The sequence below is a fragment of the Protopterus annectens genome, chromosome 8.part0 (genome assembly GCF_019279795.1).
Source record: "Protopterus annectens isolate FY-2018-M chromosome 8.part0, PAN1.0, whole genome shotgun sequence".
Lineage (NCBI taxonomy): Eukaryota > Metazoa > Chordata > Ceratodontiformes > Protopteridae > Protopterus > Protopterus annectens.
This window is the reverse complement of record NC_056741.1, coordinates 1755280765-1755298286: the sequence shown is the minus strand read 5'-3', so window position 1 is coordinate 1755298286 and position 17522 is coordinate 1755280765. Positions and strand designations below refer to the sequence as shown.

The 17522-nt window shown below is 41.8% G+C and overlaps 1 protein-coding gene across 1 annotated transcript in view; it reads right to left on the bottom strand.

Annotated features, from left to right (window-relative positions):
- Positions 1-17522, bottom strand: part of LOC122808557 (cytochrome P450 2C15-like) — a 755055-nt gene that overhangs the window by 316663 nt on the left and 420870 nt on the right. The gene's annotated exons all lie outside the window — the stretch shown is intronic.

Genomic DNA, 17522 nt, shown 5'->3' with positions numbered 1-17522 from the left:
TGGTGATCAACCATATCGTATGCCTTTGAAATATCCAAAAAGAGGGCTGCGGATGTATAATTATTGTTGCAAGTATGGCTTATGGTGTTAGTAAAGGCTAGGAGGCCTGACATAGTGCTGTGATGAGGACGTAAGCCATGCTGAGTGTCTGCCATAATGCGAGTTTGAATTAGGTGGTGCATGACTTGTCTATGATGAAAGTTTCCATAATCTTTGCAAGTGGAGAGAGTATAGCTATTGGCCTATAATTGGAGACTTCAGTAGAGCTGCCTCCTTTGTGAAGTGGGATTACATATGACATTTTCCAGATGGTGGGAAAGTTAGATTCTAACATGGTTCCTTTGATTACCTTTGAGACGGGGTAAGCAATAGCATCATCTGGTTTTGATAGGTACTCGGCAGGGAGTTGATCAGCAGAAAGTGTAGTGGCTTTCACTCTTTCAATCAATGTACGGAGAAGTGAAATGGCGACTGGTTGGCAGCTGGATGCAAGTAGTTTTCTAGGGGTGCTACTTTCAGGACCAGGGGAGCTAGGAGATAGATGGCTAGCTAGGGCCTGAAATGTCTCAGTAAAGAACTGGTCAAAACTATCAGGAACATCTTCAGGGGTATTATCAATAGTAGCATCAAGGATTGGGGTTGACGTTTGTCCAGGATGTAGTATATATGACATGCCACCTGACAGGGTATGGCATTACTGGGTTCAGAGAGACCAGTCCCCAGATTGGCTGTGTGGTGGCATCCCACACATGTGTTGTACGTTCCTGGCCAAGGGTGATGGCTGACTGCATACATGTGGCAGCAGTGACAATGACACATGACTCACATAAACCACAACTGGACCATAGAGGCGATTCACAGGTTACCTTTGCACATGCTACCCTAGTAGTGTGATCGCCATGGTGAGTACCAACACATAGGGCCAATGGGGAACAACATACTGAAGGTGTGTATGTGTGGGTGTACCGCTACTGTTTCATAGCACTGACATATATGACTGCACACGTGGGTAAATGCCAGGTAAGACGTGTGCAATGTGTCACAGGCAACGCATTACGCATAAGACATACAGTGACGTTCTGTCATGTGTAAAGTTGACATACGTATCGTACGCTATGCAGATGTCACTAGAAGTCTACAGAAGCACTGTAACTCTGCATTGCAGGTGTAAGCAGTGTTCCAGGGGACCCCAAGCGAACATGCATGCAAACAAAGCTACAGTAAACAGGGCTAGAAGTAGTGCATTATACAACAGAGAAGGGGTAACAATAACAGTAAGTAACAGTGCAAATATGTAGGCACTATCAACATGTACCCAGGAATACGCAGTGCAGATGCCCATGGTAGAACCGATATTATGTCATACTTATTTGTGATTTGGATTACATTGGTACTGCACACATATCTACATGCCAACATCCACATGGCATAGTCGTTGTGGGCAACTTGACACCATTACTGTACATGTCCACCATTGCATATCACTACTTGCGTTAGCTTTCCCCCTGTGCTACCCATGTATGCGGCTATCTGTTGACAACCTTACCACCGGCATGCAATTATGTGCAGCTGTTATACTTTGGTATGTACTATGGGTGCAAATAACAATTCAGGACATTCATATAGTTACTGCAGCAGGCATGCTGGGATAAACACACAGTCATAACAGCACACTGTACTGTTACCAACATGATACTACTAATACACTTCTATGTAGTCACCCTGTGCATCAGCAACGTGTTTACCTGTTCCCGCAATGATGTTGGAGATTGCAGGAGGTGGCACAGTGTCATCATATGCACAGGGTGTGGATTAGGTATGCCTGTGTCAGCCACTGATACCACCAATTGACATGTGTGTGTATGTGTGCTGGTGAGGGGCAGCAGTACAGGGTGGGGCAGTGTTGGTGCAGTGTGTGCGTGTATGTGGTTGCCCTAGGTGTTAACATTTCGCATGTGTGTATGCACGCACACAGTTCCACCTCATGGTTGCCATATACAGGGGTTTGTGGACAGCCACAGACTGCACCTGGCAGGCCATACAGATCAGTGTCTGTGTGCACGGACACGGTACCTGTGCCTGGCAGGAGTGCTACGGACCGTATCCAGTACAAAGCCAGACTGGGTACTGTCATCAGAAGCGGGAGTGTGTTGACTGGACACAAGTCCCTGTTGGGACTGTCCAGAGCCACGTGCACGTGGTCTCCTGGGGCGATCCGATGACAGCACAGACCCAGCATTGCTGGGGCTGCTGCTGGCACTATGGGGGCATGCGCGAGCCTGTTGTCGTCCACGCCGACTGCCAGCTGCTGCTGGCATATGGCCACGTCGACGCCGCAAATGCCCACCATTGCCCTGGCTCACGGACATCCGGTTGTGGAACTGCTGTAATATGTCCCCACAACATCTGTCTATGACGTCAGTGAAGTTACGGATAGCATCTGCAATGTCACGCATACTGTCTGTCATGGCTGTGCGACATGCTCTCAGCTCCCTCAGACCCTGTCTGGTGTACCTTTCCATACGTGACTGTGCCTGCATGATAGTCCGAAACATAGCTGAGGTTGACAGACCTCTTTGGGCATGTTGGCCAGAGGCAGTACGCCCACGGATGCTCCCACGAGAACTCATGGGCAACTGTCTGTGTGGTACCATCGGAGGACCCTGCCCATGGCTGCTGTGTGGGGATGCATGTGCTACATGTACCACATTACCCTGGTCTATGCCCACTGTACCCTGTCTATCACCCAGGGACAATGGTGACAAAGGATGTACAGGCAGGATAACTGTGCACAATGATGGGTTTGACAGCTGTGTACTGTCAATTGGCTGACTAATGGCAGACCCTGACACACCTTCCTGTACCATTACACACATATCATCATTACCAGTAGCCGTGGCACAGGATTCAGGTTCCCTGCTGCAGGTCACCAGAGCAGCCCCAGAACCTGTGGGATGAAGACAGGAAACACAGTTTACAGTCTCCAGACATTGTTACCAGTGATGCACTTATACACACATGCACACATGCACACATGGACACATGCACACAGGCACACATGCACACATGCACACATGCACACAGGCACACATGCACACATGCAGACATGCACACGTGGACACATGCACACGTGGACACATGCACACATGCACACGTGGACACATGCACACATGGACACATGCACACATGCACACGTGGTCACATGCACACATGGGCACATGCACACAAGTACACGTGGTCACGTGTACACATGCACACATGCACACATGCACACGTGGACACAGGCACACATGCACACATGCACACGTGGACACAGGCACACATGCACAGATGCACACGTGGACACAGGCACACCTGCACACCTGCACACATGCACACATGCACACATGGGCACAGGCACACCTGCACACATGCACACATGCATACCCCGCAGTATTCACACAGAGCACTACTGAGTTACACTACTGTTACTAGCATTATCAGGACTATTATAGGTTATGTTAAACACACTCACCAGCATGGATGGCCTGTCTTGCTGTAACCCTGGAGGGACCTGCAGAAATGATGAGATTAATGTCAGTGGCCACAACTGTGCCATTGATATTGCATATGATACAGTGTACAGAACAGTCAGGTGTACATATGGCATATTACCTGCACGCTCCATGTCGTGCTGCTGTGTGGAACCAGCCTCCATCATAATGCAGGTGTACTGCTGTTGGTGTTCCGGGGCTGGAGCCACAACACTTAGGAGTAGCCACTCCAGTCTGGTGATGGGGGGATGTGTGGCCACCCCACCTCCTGTGGCGACCTGTTGCCTGTGGATTTCTGATGCACTCTGCCGGACACTTTGGATTAAATGACTGCAGTGATGTCATACCTGCTCATATGTCCTGTTATGCGTGCCAATATCATTTACCCTACGGACAAGGTCTTGCCACAGTGCGGCCCTCTCCTGCTGATTCTGACTGGTGCGGGAAAACAGGATGTCATACTCCTGCACCAGGCTCTGGTGGATCTCCTCATCTTCCACCACAGAGTAGGTTGGGTTACGCTGTCGCGCCATCTCCCTGGAAGAGAACACAAACAGGATATCAGCAGACCATGTCAGCAATATATGGCACACATACTATACATGATACTCATGTGTAGTGATATACTACTACTCCCATATGTTGCATGTGTGTGTGTCGTGGTGGATACACAGGTACATGGCCAGATATCAGTGCTCAGCCAACACCTGTGCAACAATATCTGCCACATTCCACACAACATAGTAGCATGCCCCATCGGTCAGCACACACTGACAGGTGCAATGCACAACCTCACTCTGGGGGTTCATCCCAAGGTACTGTATGTGGGACACTGTCCACTACTGTGATGTGGACAGACGTTACTCGGCCTGGATATACATATCCCACCACCACCACCAGCACAGTAGACTACTTTGATATGTATGTGATTAGACAGTTATTCACTTGCTGGGACTGAGATGGTATCCATGCAGCACACTGGGCCAGTGGAAGCCACAAGCCACACTGCTGACCCCTTTGCAAATGCTTACCATGGACATGCCACGGATTGCATGGAACTTGCACACACATTTCTAACCCAGACCCTATGCACAAAGGGTAGGCATCCTGTCCTGGTGGACCCCAGACAGAGGCAGATTGTATAACAAAAGCAGGAGGCTACTGCAGGACAGAGCACATTCACATTAAGGGAAGGCATCTGTGGTCAGCACTGGTACTACACTACGGTCTGGCATAACAACGGCCACGGCCTACTCTGGGAGGGAAATGGACACAAACACTATGGATGACCACAAGGCCTTGTTCAGTTATGTTACACATATGGACCACATACCTCAGATATGCTCTGTGTTAATCCACACCTACTTAACATTCACCAAACACACGGATATTGGCAACAATCTTGCAGATATGTTCGGTGCACGTATCCCCCCTCCTTCTCCCCCACCTTTAAAATATTTATCCCAGCTGGATGTAACCTCCCTAACAACTCACATGTCCAGGTGAGGGCCGCCCTCAGCAGAGAAGAACACACAGCATCACTGTGACCTCGTGGTACCCCTGGATGTGTGCTACCGGCACTCCGAGAGGACATACAACCGCATATAACACTGATAGTTTATCTTGGCCGTACTACAGGATATGTACCTGGACAGTGGCATACAGCAACAGTGGTCCCACACCACTAAGGGGGCACCTCGACTGACCCTGGAAATTACCACATCATATGCATAACGGGCCTGGTCTGCTAAGATATGGAATTATGCAGTATGGGATGCATATGCAGTGACATTGGGTACCTGCAGACACTTGTTCCCAGTCAGTGTGCCTTTGGGATGGGCTGATCCTGCCTTTTGAACCTGGCTGACCTTTCAAAGCAGTCACTACAGCCATTGCTGGGCCAACGCACAGACAACTGCTGCCAGGATCATGGCCTAAGACTGATTGACATGTAATGTATGGTCATCCCCTTTTGGTGGAACTACGTACACACAACATATCACATGGACATACCTATGGATACAGACCTATGACACATTTGGAGGGTTCACAGTATGCACACTATTAACCTGCTACTTTGCATTACCTCTGTTTGTCGCAGCTGGTTGCGTTACCACAGCTTCTGCTTGCTGCTGCTACTGTCAGTGCTGACAGCTTCGGGTGACAGAGTCACAGTGTCTAATTTTTATTTTTTTGCTCTCTCTCTCTCTCTCTCACTTCTCGCTCTCCCTCTGTCTGCTTACAGACAATGCAATGAATGTATTGCATGTGGGGAGTGTTAGCACTGGATGCTTTTGTAGGTATCTGCATAGGTCCATGTGATGGCCTCTGCACCAATTGTAAGCCAGCATTTGCTAACTGCATACAGCCAGTTGTGTACTGATTGCAGTTCTCACTGTGCTTTCAGGTCAGTGCTATAAAAGGGTATGTGGGATAGGCATTGCCCTTTCAGATTGTGAGGGCGGGGACCATGCTGGTATGCTTTGGACAGTGTTCTGTGAGTGTAAAGGTTAGTATCTCTCTCATGATTCAGGCTGCGTTGTATATTCACAATTCTCCATTCCTCTCTCATGTTCCCTGTAGCAAGTGTGTATGCACATTGACTCCTACAACTATATATAGATATATATTTATATATATATATATATATATATATATATATATATATATATATATATATATATATATATATATATACATATGCATACATATATATATATGTACTTTAACTGACCTTATTATCTACAAGCTGCTAACTAGCATGGCTGTTTCTGTTCACGCACTACTATTATGGAAATCCAGTAGTTTTGACAGTAATTTTAAATGACATGCTTTGTGTACTACACATCCTATATTCCCTTTACATTCATCCCTACTATTACATGTTATATTTATTTTAGCACAATGTTTTTGTATAAGAGTCATGGCTTAGTGGTAGGTAGTACAGACTAGTGTTTCCAAGGTCCTGGGTTTGGGACTGCCAGTGGGATTTTATTTTGCTTTTGAACTGAGTACAGGACCTGTCAATCAAAGTGACTAAGGCACTTTTAAGCAATTGTAACCGGGTTAGCGCTGGTTTGCACGGAGCTCATGCATGCGCACTGGCGTTTAGCTCCGTGCACACAAGCGCACACCCGCTTACAACCGCTTAACGGTGCTTACTCTGGCACACACCTGCGCTATTTTCTTTGAAAGAAAATAAAATGGGGTGACAGGAAAGTGGTGAAAAAGGGGTCACAAAGAGGGTAAGACAGTAGGGGAAACAAGCTTGGGATGTGCAGGAGGGATGTAGGTAAGGCCCATAGCTGCCCATTTCTTCATCAGCAACAGCTGTGCATATGTATGTAATTTGGTGTGACATTTGAAACCTTCCACCCCTGAGAGAGGTGTCAGGACAACAATAATACTTGTTGTACAGCCAATTGTAATTGATAGGTTCCATGTCCAGCAGACATGTGTGCGGAATGGGCAGCTATGTATGGGGCGTAATTTTTTTGTGGGTACAGAGTGCCCTTTTTTTTTTTTCAGGTGAGAGTGGTATGTCAGGTGAAGGAAGTCGGTACAGCTGGGGAGGTAGGTTGGGTAGGTAAACAGACAAGACAAACAAGACGCATACAGGGGCGGTGTATGACACGTGTGGGGGGGGTTTACACAATTGACGGGGACGGATGTTTGGATATCCAGAGCCCATGATCCCACAGATAGCAACAGTGGAACTGATATCCCCACCCATAGGCAGTTGCCACTGTTCCTTCACTGCCCAGGACAGGGCTGTGCTGGGGGCTGTGTAGGCGGGGCAACAGGCATGCCCATTAGTTGCGCCACCCGTGCCTCGAGCTGGTGTAGGGGCTCAAGAACAGAGTCCCGAATCTCCCTACGCACCACAGTCCGGACGCTACAGAGGGTGAGTGGTGGTTCTCCTCCAGCCACACTTGCAGGGGGGGGGGGGCGAGCCGCATCCCCTGCAGCGCTTCCACCCGCAGGTGGCACAGGGCCACCGGAGGAGGGTCCGGACTCGGCACTAGTGCCAGGTGCACTCGCCAGCTGAGGTGAGATAGGTGGGTCCGCTGGAACCCGCCTTCCCTGTCGTCCTATGTTTTGCATTATGTCATGACAGTTTGGGTTAGTGACATATAATACCATTCACAATTAGTTGTAACAGCATGCATTAGTATTCCCATTAACAAAACACCCAGATATTCACACCATTGAACAGCGTGCATAACACATGCATAATTTGAACAGAAATACACAGTCCAACAACATGCAGGGTTAATTGATGGCAACAGGCCATCAGGTGCAGATGTATGAACAGGGCAGATGCATCAATGGACATGCAAATATATATGACCCAACAGGACAAACGTCCAGGGGTGTTAATTGTGATTGCACATACCATTTTCACGTGGAATGGGTTATATGTGGTTATAGGGTGGGGTAAAGAAAGTAATATTAACACCTTCGAATAACAATACATATGCTGTACATTTCTAATAGCTACAGTTATATACACACTACTGTTCTAACTACAGTTTCCTATATGATAACTATTTCAACTTGGTGATAGGACTGTTACTGCAACATCAATATACATTTTAGTGTTCTTCATACACATTCATATCTAGCTTTGTTCAGCTACATCATCCTGCTACATTTGCTTTATATAGCTGTAGACAAGTGTGGATGTTTGGTATATCAGACAATCATCCTATCTGCATATTTCAGACTGAGAGCAACATATCCAGATTTTGGGATACACATTCCAGATGCAGCAACACTTTGAACAGATTTCGCTGTTTGGTTTTGAAACTTACATGCATTTCATTCTGTCTTGACTGCAGTATACTTTATTCAGGGGTTATTACTACTGTATTGCTGGATTCATGACACTTTCTCACACTCTCTCACTTGCTTTCATTTTACTAATCAGGATGGTACTTACTTCTAGGCTTTATTGACATGTTTTACCTGTAGTTATTACACTCCTTTCCAGCAGTCTCACTTCTGTCATGTTTCAGTATTTCCACAGGGATATATTTCACACATGTGATTTCATCATCTTCTGCAGCTATACTTTTCAGCCTGCTGCAGGTTGTGTACTATTTTCTTACAGGTAGGGCATTTTTATTTCAGAATATATGTCAGACAGTTTCATTTTTCGGTTTAACTTACAGGCTGAAACACACTTTTGTAATCAAGCAAGACTTGCAGACACTTTCACATTGTTACTTGCAGATTTTATTCCTTACTGACTACACTGCACTCTTTTGCTGACTGTCATACTTTTATATTTCTTTACAGTTACTGGTAGTGGATTACTGCCTGCCAGGTGGCGCAACCGCACCAGCCTATCGCCATAGGCTCTGCGGTTCGCAGAATGGACACCTGCAGCTGTAATATAAATGAAGTAATATTGGAATACACATCTCCATAATATCAGCTAGTTTAATTTCTTACATACATAATTAAATGTTACTTACTCAGTAGTGTGGCATTGGGTGTTTGCCGGGCCTCCTGGACCCAAAGGTTCAGTTGGTCCTGCTTGCGTCTCTTCAGGTCTGCATGGTGGTGACGGACCTGCTCACCAGTCCTTGGAATCCCTGTGGCACTGGTGAGATCATGAGCCAACCGGTCCCATGCCTCGGCCCTGTATGCTCCCCAGAGGACCTGGCCCTGCATGAGTTGGGCCTCATGATTATGGACTAGGAGCCAGACCATGTACCTGGACTCCTCAACACCCCACCTCTGTGCTCGGAAGCAACTACCCTCTCCTACTCCTGTCATTCTGCCTGCAGGTCAGTTCTACAATCGTTTATGTTGTGTATTCCCATCTATGGAGCTTATATAGTCCGTTTTTCCTGCACATATCTGTGATTGGCCATTTTGGAATTGTATCAACTTCAGTAAACCTGCATTGTCATGCTGTAGTTTGTATTCATTCCTATATATTAGCTATTATTGCATTTCTAGGTGCTGCTGTCATGGCTTAGTGGTTCTCTACCTTGACTATGGTGTATAGTGTCCTGGGTTCAAACCTGGCCACTGCTTTTTATTTTTCATGACTGTCTAGACATGCTGAGGGGTGTGTCTGTGTAAAGGCAGTTTTGATACGGCTTGCTCAACGTTGCCCGTCGGTTAGCTTGTTTGCACGGTGCGCAGCTCAGTGCAAACGGGGTACGCTGCTTTAAGCCTCATTTGGCTATCGGCATGCATATTACGCTCAGCTCAGTTAGGGGCACATAGATTTAGCGTGTTAGACCACTGCTCAGCTATGGGCACTCATTTTGCACCAGTTAAACCACTGCTCATCGACGGGCAGATGCACTCACTCTGTTAAACTGTAGCTCCACTATGAGCACATCTGGCATTTTTTATTCTTTTGTTACCTCACATGTCTTCAATATAAATGGGCTATTTCATTACATTTTACATAAATTGTGGTTTTATGTGTACATATTTGTCAGGGACTTGTTTCCTGCTTATTTTGAAAAAAAAACAATTGGTGTTGTGGGGGCTCAAACCATGAATGGCTGCTCTTCAGCCAACATCTCTACCGCTAGGCTATTGCTTCCTGGCTTACTTTGCATATTTATTTCTTATATGCTTTCCCACTGACTGCTAACTGTAGCTGCGCTATGGGCATGCCAGCAAAACGAAAGACTCACGGTTAAACATTTTTACAATTTAAAAAAATATATAAAACGTGTTTATTTATATGTTTTCTGTTCATAGTCTGTGGGGGCATGTGTTGTGTTCTGTTTATTCACATTTCTGTGGACTCTGTCGTGGGTGTTTACTTTGGGTACTTTTCCTCTTCTGGGGGCATGTCTGCTTACAGGGCTCGGCCTACGGACATGCCCCCTACTGTCTTACATGGACCGTGTTGGCCTTAAGTGTGGTTCAGCATGCTCTCATTAATATGCAGAGCATGCTGACATCACTCCGTTTAACTGCAGCCTCTGTGTATGAGTTATAACTCTTACACGGAGGCTTCGTGAATCCTGCCCCTTGTGTTTCAATTTATCTTATTAAATAGATATGCATCATAGGTACTTTATCCACTTCAGCTTCAAGCACAATTTTCATTACAAAGTTCTATATAGCCTTTTTTACTTTGCAGATCTGCTTCTAGTCTATAATAGTTCCACTTCTATGTTTTAATTTTTCTAATCATCTTTTTCCAATCTCTTATTTATGATTTAGCTTTGGTTTTCCAGTTTCTAGATATACCTTTTCTTAGTCACTAGTAACAGTAAAGATGTACTATTTTCACCAACTCAAAAAAATCTCTTCCAAGTACAAGAATTACAATATCATTGAATTAATTTTTGTAGTAAAACAACTGTGCAAATTTTCCAAAAATATATGCTCTCAAAATCCTCTTTTTAAACCATTAAATCTCCAACAAATAGAACTTATCTGTGGGAGATGTTTCTCAAGTCTCATGGGGCATAGAAACATTAATGCCAACATTCTAAATGTTCTTGATTTACTTGCATATCTAAGACTAAGATATATTTCCCTTCCGCTGATCATCTGTAAAAAGTTTAATCACTCTCTCCATGTTATTTTTCCATTCATACTCTGTCTTCTTAAATCAAATATAGCCTTATATGGTCTACATATTATTCACTTCCAGTCTTCCATTTCTATTTTGTCATCAATTCTAAAATCTACTGTTTTTGGTTTAAAAAATTACTACAGAACCTCTGCATATCTTTCTTGAACTCTAACATTAGATCTGTATATTCAAGTTGATCTGAGTTCAATAACCAAAAAAAGTCTAGCTGCATCCCATTTTATTAATTAATTAATTAATTAATTAATTAATTAATTAATTAATTAATTAATTCTATTTCATTACCAACATCTTGGTTCTTTGTTCTTTCCTCTACAAATTCTCATTACATTTTCTTATGCTTTCCAAGGTTTAGCTTCATTTAACATAAATACTTAATTAATACCTTTATGCATATGCAGTTGTACATAACACTCTTTATATTATTTTCCTAAATATACACAAATCATTATTACAATCAATGTATTAGCACAAGAAATCTGCACAAAGCTTAAAATGATTGGGGAGGGAACAATGTCCAAAGATAGGGCCAAATTTTAAATATTGCTCTTATAAACTAAGGAAGTTACTAGAGTAAGGATACTGTGTTAGCATGCATTTTCTGAAGGATATGAAGTCTGAAACTCAAATGCCTGTCATTATTTTGTGGCTTCAATCTTCAGTAATTTTTCCAGAAAACCAAACATTTTATGAGGAACATGCCAAAATATGAGGCACAAATCTGGACATTCTGCATAAATGTGGGCAGTAGAAAAGTATGACCCAAATGCACATGAGCGATGGTATCGTAACATTTTTTTGGAAACTGTACCTATAGGGTCTATGTCAAATGATCAACTTTTTGGAAACTTGAAAAAATATCAAAGAGACCACGTGATGCTTTCTCAGTCTTGAATTAGGAATATTTAGTGTATATACTCTTTTCATTTTAATATCAGCAATAGAAATTTTAGTCCATCAGTCCATCTGTCTTTAAAATCCTTCCCTGTACTGTGGTACTGCTTTAAACCTCAAGTTGTCTCTGCATGATCTATTTCTATGTTTATTCAGCTTCCATATTTTTTGTTCATATTTTGATTGGTGTTCCAGTGTTTCCTTTCATTTATGTTTAGCAGTTTGTACACCATGTTACTGATAGTTTTTTCTATCAACTGCCATTGCTATCTGCTTTTCCACCTCTGCTCCACGTCACTGCTTTCAGACTTCTTCATACCCCTCAACTTCTTATCACAAAAATCTGGAGAAAATCAAAAATAATGGAAGGACAAAGCCCCCAAAATAGGGAGAGATTTTAAATATTGGTCTCATAATTTTAGAAATTAGATTGAATAAAAGTTCTTATGTTACAATGCATTTTCTGAGGGAGATAAATTCTGAAACTCAAATGCCTGACATTATTTAGTGAATTCAGTCCTCAAAGATTTGCATAAAAATCCAGAAAACCACAAATTTTATGCTGAACAGACCAAAATATAAGGCAAATTTCTGGACATTCTGCGAAAGTCTGGACAGCTGAGAGGTATAATCTTCAGAATTCTCACACTTGCTCTCCCCTTTACTTTACATTGTCCCTCTTTTGTTGACCTTCTGGGCATCATAAAACACTGTGTAATCATTTTGGTTAACAATTTATAGACGTTTTCAAGCTTTTGCAGTTTTAAACTGTTCTGTACTCAGAACTCTGTTCTTATCTGCTTACATTGCAGTCACCATCTTAAAATGCATAGTTACTTTTGATATAACTTACAACTGAGTAATTACCACAGAAGCAGTGGCAAAGCCATATAAACTGTGACTTGAAAAGTGGCTTAAATATGAACAAAGTTTTTACTGTCCATTAAAAGTAGCAAGTAGTCAGTGTACAGAATTAGTTTTAATTCAGGTAGCTTAAGTGGGAGTTTGTTTATTACTAAAGCAAGCAAATGTAAGGATAGTCCCTGCAGTTCCAAAGCATACTGATATTGCACAATGGTGTTTCTGAAAGGTATAGTATAAGTTTCTCAACAAACAAAAAGTTTCTCAGCAAAACTGAAATGGATGAGCCCTTGTAAGTAAAATGGATGTTTCAGTCTTCAAAAGTTCTCGATCGTCTGCATTTTATCCATGCTTTTGAGGGTGATAAATATTGTTTGAGTCACTGCATAACTGTACAATTACTTTATTTAACTCCAAGTTGTAAATGCATTAAAAAGTTTCTTGTATGAATATAGTCTCTCTGTTGTCTATAAACTGAATTGCTGTCCTAACTTTGATAATGGTGAAGACTGGTCATTGTTCTAGGACAGATGGTATCACAGGTATAGCAAGGGAATATTGTCCTCTGGGCATCCCACCCATTTGGTATCCTCACTAAATGTTTAAAAGGTTGGACAGCTTGTGTGATCATTGTCATTTAGAAAAGAGCTTCCAAACTGTGTAACAATCTATTCTGCTTTTCTTAAGGTGGTTTAGAAAGACCACCTTAACAGGTTGTAAGCTGCATATTAAGTGGATGTGACAATTACTTTGCTGTTATAAGGAACATAATACAAAACCATCCCCAGTAAGGTAACTGGATAAACCAGAGCTTTTAGCATTACATTAGAGTTATTAATGGCCACTTGACAGTGTAAGTATCCCATGCCTATTGGTTGGTCTGACATGAGTTTACCAGTCTTTCATAAGATTGGATAATGAATGATGCAGTTTGTGGGTGCTAAGCTAATGCTTGGGATTAACTTTTAAATGGCAAATTTGATCTGTTTGTAATCTAATCCATAAGGGGATATAGTGCTGGAGAAGCAAATGAAGTTGTCCACTGACATTATTTTCGTAATTGTGCACATAGTATAATAAAGTCTGTGAATTTTAGCCCTCATTTCTCCTTTGGACTACACAATTTATGGTTTAATATATGACTCTTACAGACACACAGAAAGTCTGGAATTAGTTTGTTAATTTGTTTAATAAGTCATCTTTCAGTTTAGCCAGAGTGCTGTTACTTAAGAAGAATAAACTGGGGAAGATATTAATTTGAAAACCGAAGCTTGAATGAAAAGCTTGAAAATAAGTTTCAGTTGGAAATTTACAAACTACTTGATTGATCCTGTACTTTGAAAATGTTGACTGAAAAAAGGATTTAACATCTCACATATAGGTGATTTGTTTGTTTGTTTGTTTACCAGGGCAGTGCACTGATCACCATGTACCTTTTCAGAATCAGCTTAGGAGCGCTATCTAGTTAATTGACTTGATCAGGGTCAGACTGCCAATGGATGCTGAGGAAATCAAACCCTGGACCATTGGACAATAAGAAATAAGTCATTAATAGCACCTTCATATTCATCTTCTTTGACAAGTGCCAACTGCCATAAATTTCATACCCAGATGCTCAGATATTTCAAACTGGAGAAAGTGACTACAATATTTATATCATTTTATTTATTAGTTATTAAGCTGGTTTACCAGAATAGTGCTCTGATCACAATAGACCATGCTAAATCCCAGAAACATCAATGAGCAGATATTACAGAAATTACATATTTGAGAAACACAATGACAAATATATAGCAAGTACCACATCTACTTGTTGAAAATTTAGGCTTTGCTCAGTAAGGTCATGCTACTTACAATTGAAAGTGGAATCTGCTATGTATTTCTTTCTAAGTCAGGAATAAGAACAGAGCTAGAGGTGGTGGACATGAATGGAGTGCAAGTGAATAGAATGATTAGATTTTGTGACTTGCTTGAAAGTACTAATACTGGACTTGTTTTTGGAGGAATGATTTTAATTATGGCTTAAATTTTAGCTAGGAAGATAAGTTTTTTGAAGTGGATTAGGTGGGAATGATGATTGGTGCACTTTAGCTTAATTCCTGGGGGCTGTAGAGTGGTTGTGGTCTAGAAGAGGATTCCTAGATTGTGAGAAGAGGTTTTGGAGGTACAATTTGCTGTCAGAGGAGAGCATGCTTGAGGATAGGCTCACTTCTATCCAAGCTCTTCTATCAGTAGATTGTATCACTGCTTTACAGATAACCTTTTGGCTTTATTCAATGTGATGCAGTGTTGTTCTTGTGGGGGTTGCTAGCAATGAATACCATATTTTATTGATAATTCTTGAAATGCTGTCAAGTTCTTGTGGGAGGTGGCTGCTATTATGGAAAGTCCATACTCAAGTAGGGCTAAAAATACCTCTTTTACCTATATATCTTCAAGCTGGTCTGGATAGTTAAATGGACATTTTACTTAGTTGAGAAAAGTAAGGAGATAACTTTTTAAATAGTTTTATCTATGTAGACTTGGAAATTGAGGATTGGATCTAGCCAGATGCCAAAATATTTGAAGACAGAAGACATTTGGAGTGGAGTGCTTTTTACATCTTAGTTATCAAGGATTGCGATAATAAGTTTTTGGTACCAAACAAATGCAGTTGTTGCTTAATTGGAGAAGAGAAGACATTTATGATCTTTAGTCAAAATATTTGAAGACAGAAGAAATTTGGAGTGGAGTGCTTTTTACATCTTAGTTATCAAGGATTGCGATAATAAGTTTTTGGTACCAAACAAATGCAGTTGTTGCTTAATTGGAGAAGAAAAGACATTTATGATCTTTAGCCATTTGTTAAATATGCATAGATCATGCTGAAGTTGGTTCTGAATGACTGCATGGGAGGAGTGAGATCTACAAACTACTATATCATCAGTATTTAAATCAGGAGGGGAAGGTCAGAGAAGACTTTGTTTATGAAGATTGAGAAAAGTGGGAGAAGACAATATGGGTCATTGAGGAGACACCTTTAAGCAAAGGGGCCTTACCAGAGAGAGAGAGAGAGAGATGAACCTATTTTGGCATTACTAGATCTGCCAGTGAAGAGTCCTTAAACAATATACAAGAGTCAGGGCTTGTACCTAAGTAACCAAGATGTGAGGAAGAAATAAGTGCTATGCCATATCAAGTGCATTTGTGAGAAAGCCCTACTAAGATCACCTTTGTTCATGTTCAATAGGACATTATCAGTGAGTAACTGTTCAAAATACAGTCATGATGACATAGCCAGTTATGAAACTGTGCTGCTTCTGGCGAGGAGCTGCTATTTTTGAACATAGCCAAAAAGTTGAAGACAGATGATTTTAAAGTGTAAAAGAGTTTAAATAATGACAGGTATGTCCATAGACTACAATCAATATTTATTTATGCTGAGTTAACATTTGGGTACTGAGTTGCAATTACAAATAATGTTCAGTATCTGAGATGTAGATAGCAAATGATTTTCAAATCATAGAAAATATTGTCTAAAAAAGCTGTGATGAATGCCTTGACCCCTTTAAGCTTGACATATTTAATGAGTATCATGTGGAAAAGTGATTCATTAATTAAATAGATAAGGGGGAGGGGGTACCCTTGCTTATTTCCAGTGACAATGTCATTAGTAGAGGGCATTATTTTGCTAGTATATAAGTGTACTGAAAAGGCATTATAAAAAACAGTGCTACAATCAAATAATCATGTAAGGAGCTTAACTCCATGGGATAGATAGAGAAAGCATTGACTATGACTAAGGCAACCTATGTTCAATTAGTGGTATTGATATTTGTAAGTCTGGGGGGTGGGGGTGGAGATGGCACTTTGTTTTGAAAGAGTTGCAAATAAAATATCCTTTCTAGTTCTCTGGCTAATGTTGATACATTGGGTTTTTATGTTGATTGGGTCACCCAGCAGCAAGCTCCTGCACCATGACTGGATAATATGCCCATGGCTTAAGGTCTCATCCAACGAATAGCATTCCTTAAAGCACCTGTATCTCAGCTACGTCTTCAGTCCCTACCTGGGTCTAGAGCCTACAACCTTCAGATTCAAAGGCAGATATGCTACCTGCTATCTCCATCGCAATGACAGTCATCTCTGAGTGATTTGGAAGGAAAGTCTGTTTTTCTAGCCTCGTCATCCCAACAGAACTGATTTTATAAAAACACCCAATCAAATTTCTTTGTTAATGAACTCCAAAGGAATTTCCATAGCAGTCATCTTAAATTATACACTTACAATTCTCAGATGTTCATTTAGTCCTTGACAAGTTACTGGTGAAGAAACAAAAAATAAGATTATGAGTAAAATTAAAACAGTAAAGACAGATATCTTGCAGACATCATGAACACAAAGGATGATTATAGGTTATAATGTTTTTCATATTGCAAGATGGAGAGTATGAAGTGGGTCAAAATTATTGCACTAAGCCTAGTAGACATCTTTTTATATTCTATATCAAGCAAATTCATCAGATATGTTTAGTTCTGCCACTTAGTGAAGACACACATTGTCTCATTATGTATGTATTCAGTTCAGGATAATCCACATTCCTTTCCTTCAGCACTGTTTTCCCCATCTCTGTGTTTGTGCAGATTGCTGTGTGATTGTAAAGCCCCTGATGTTGA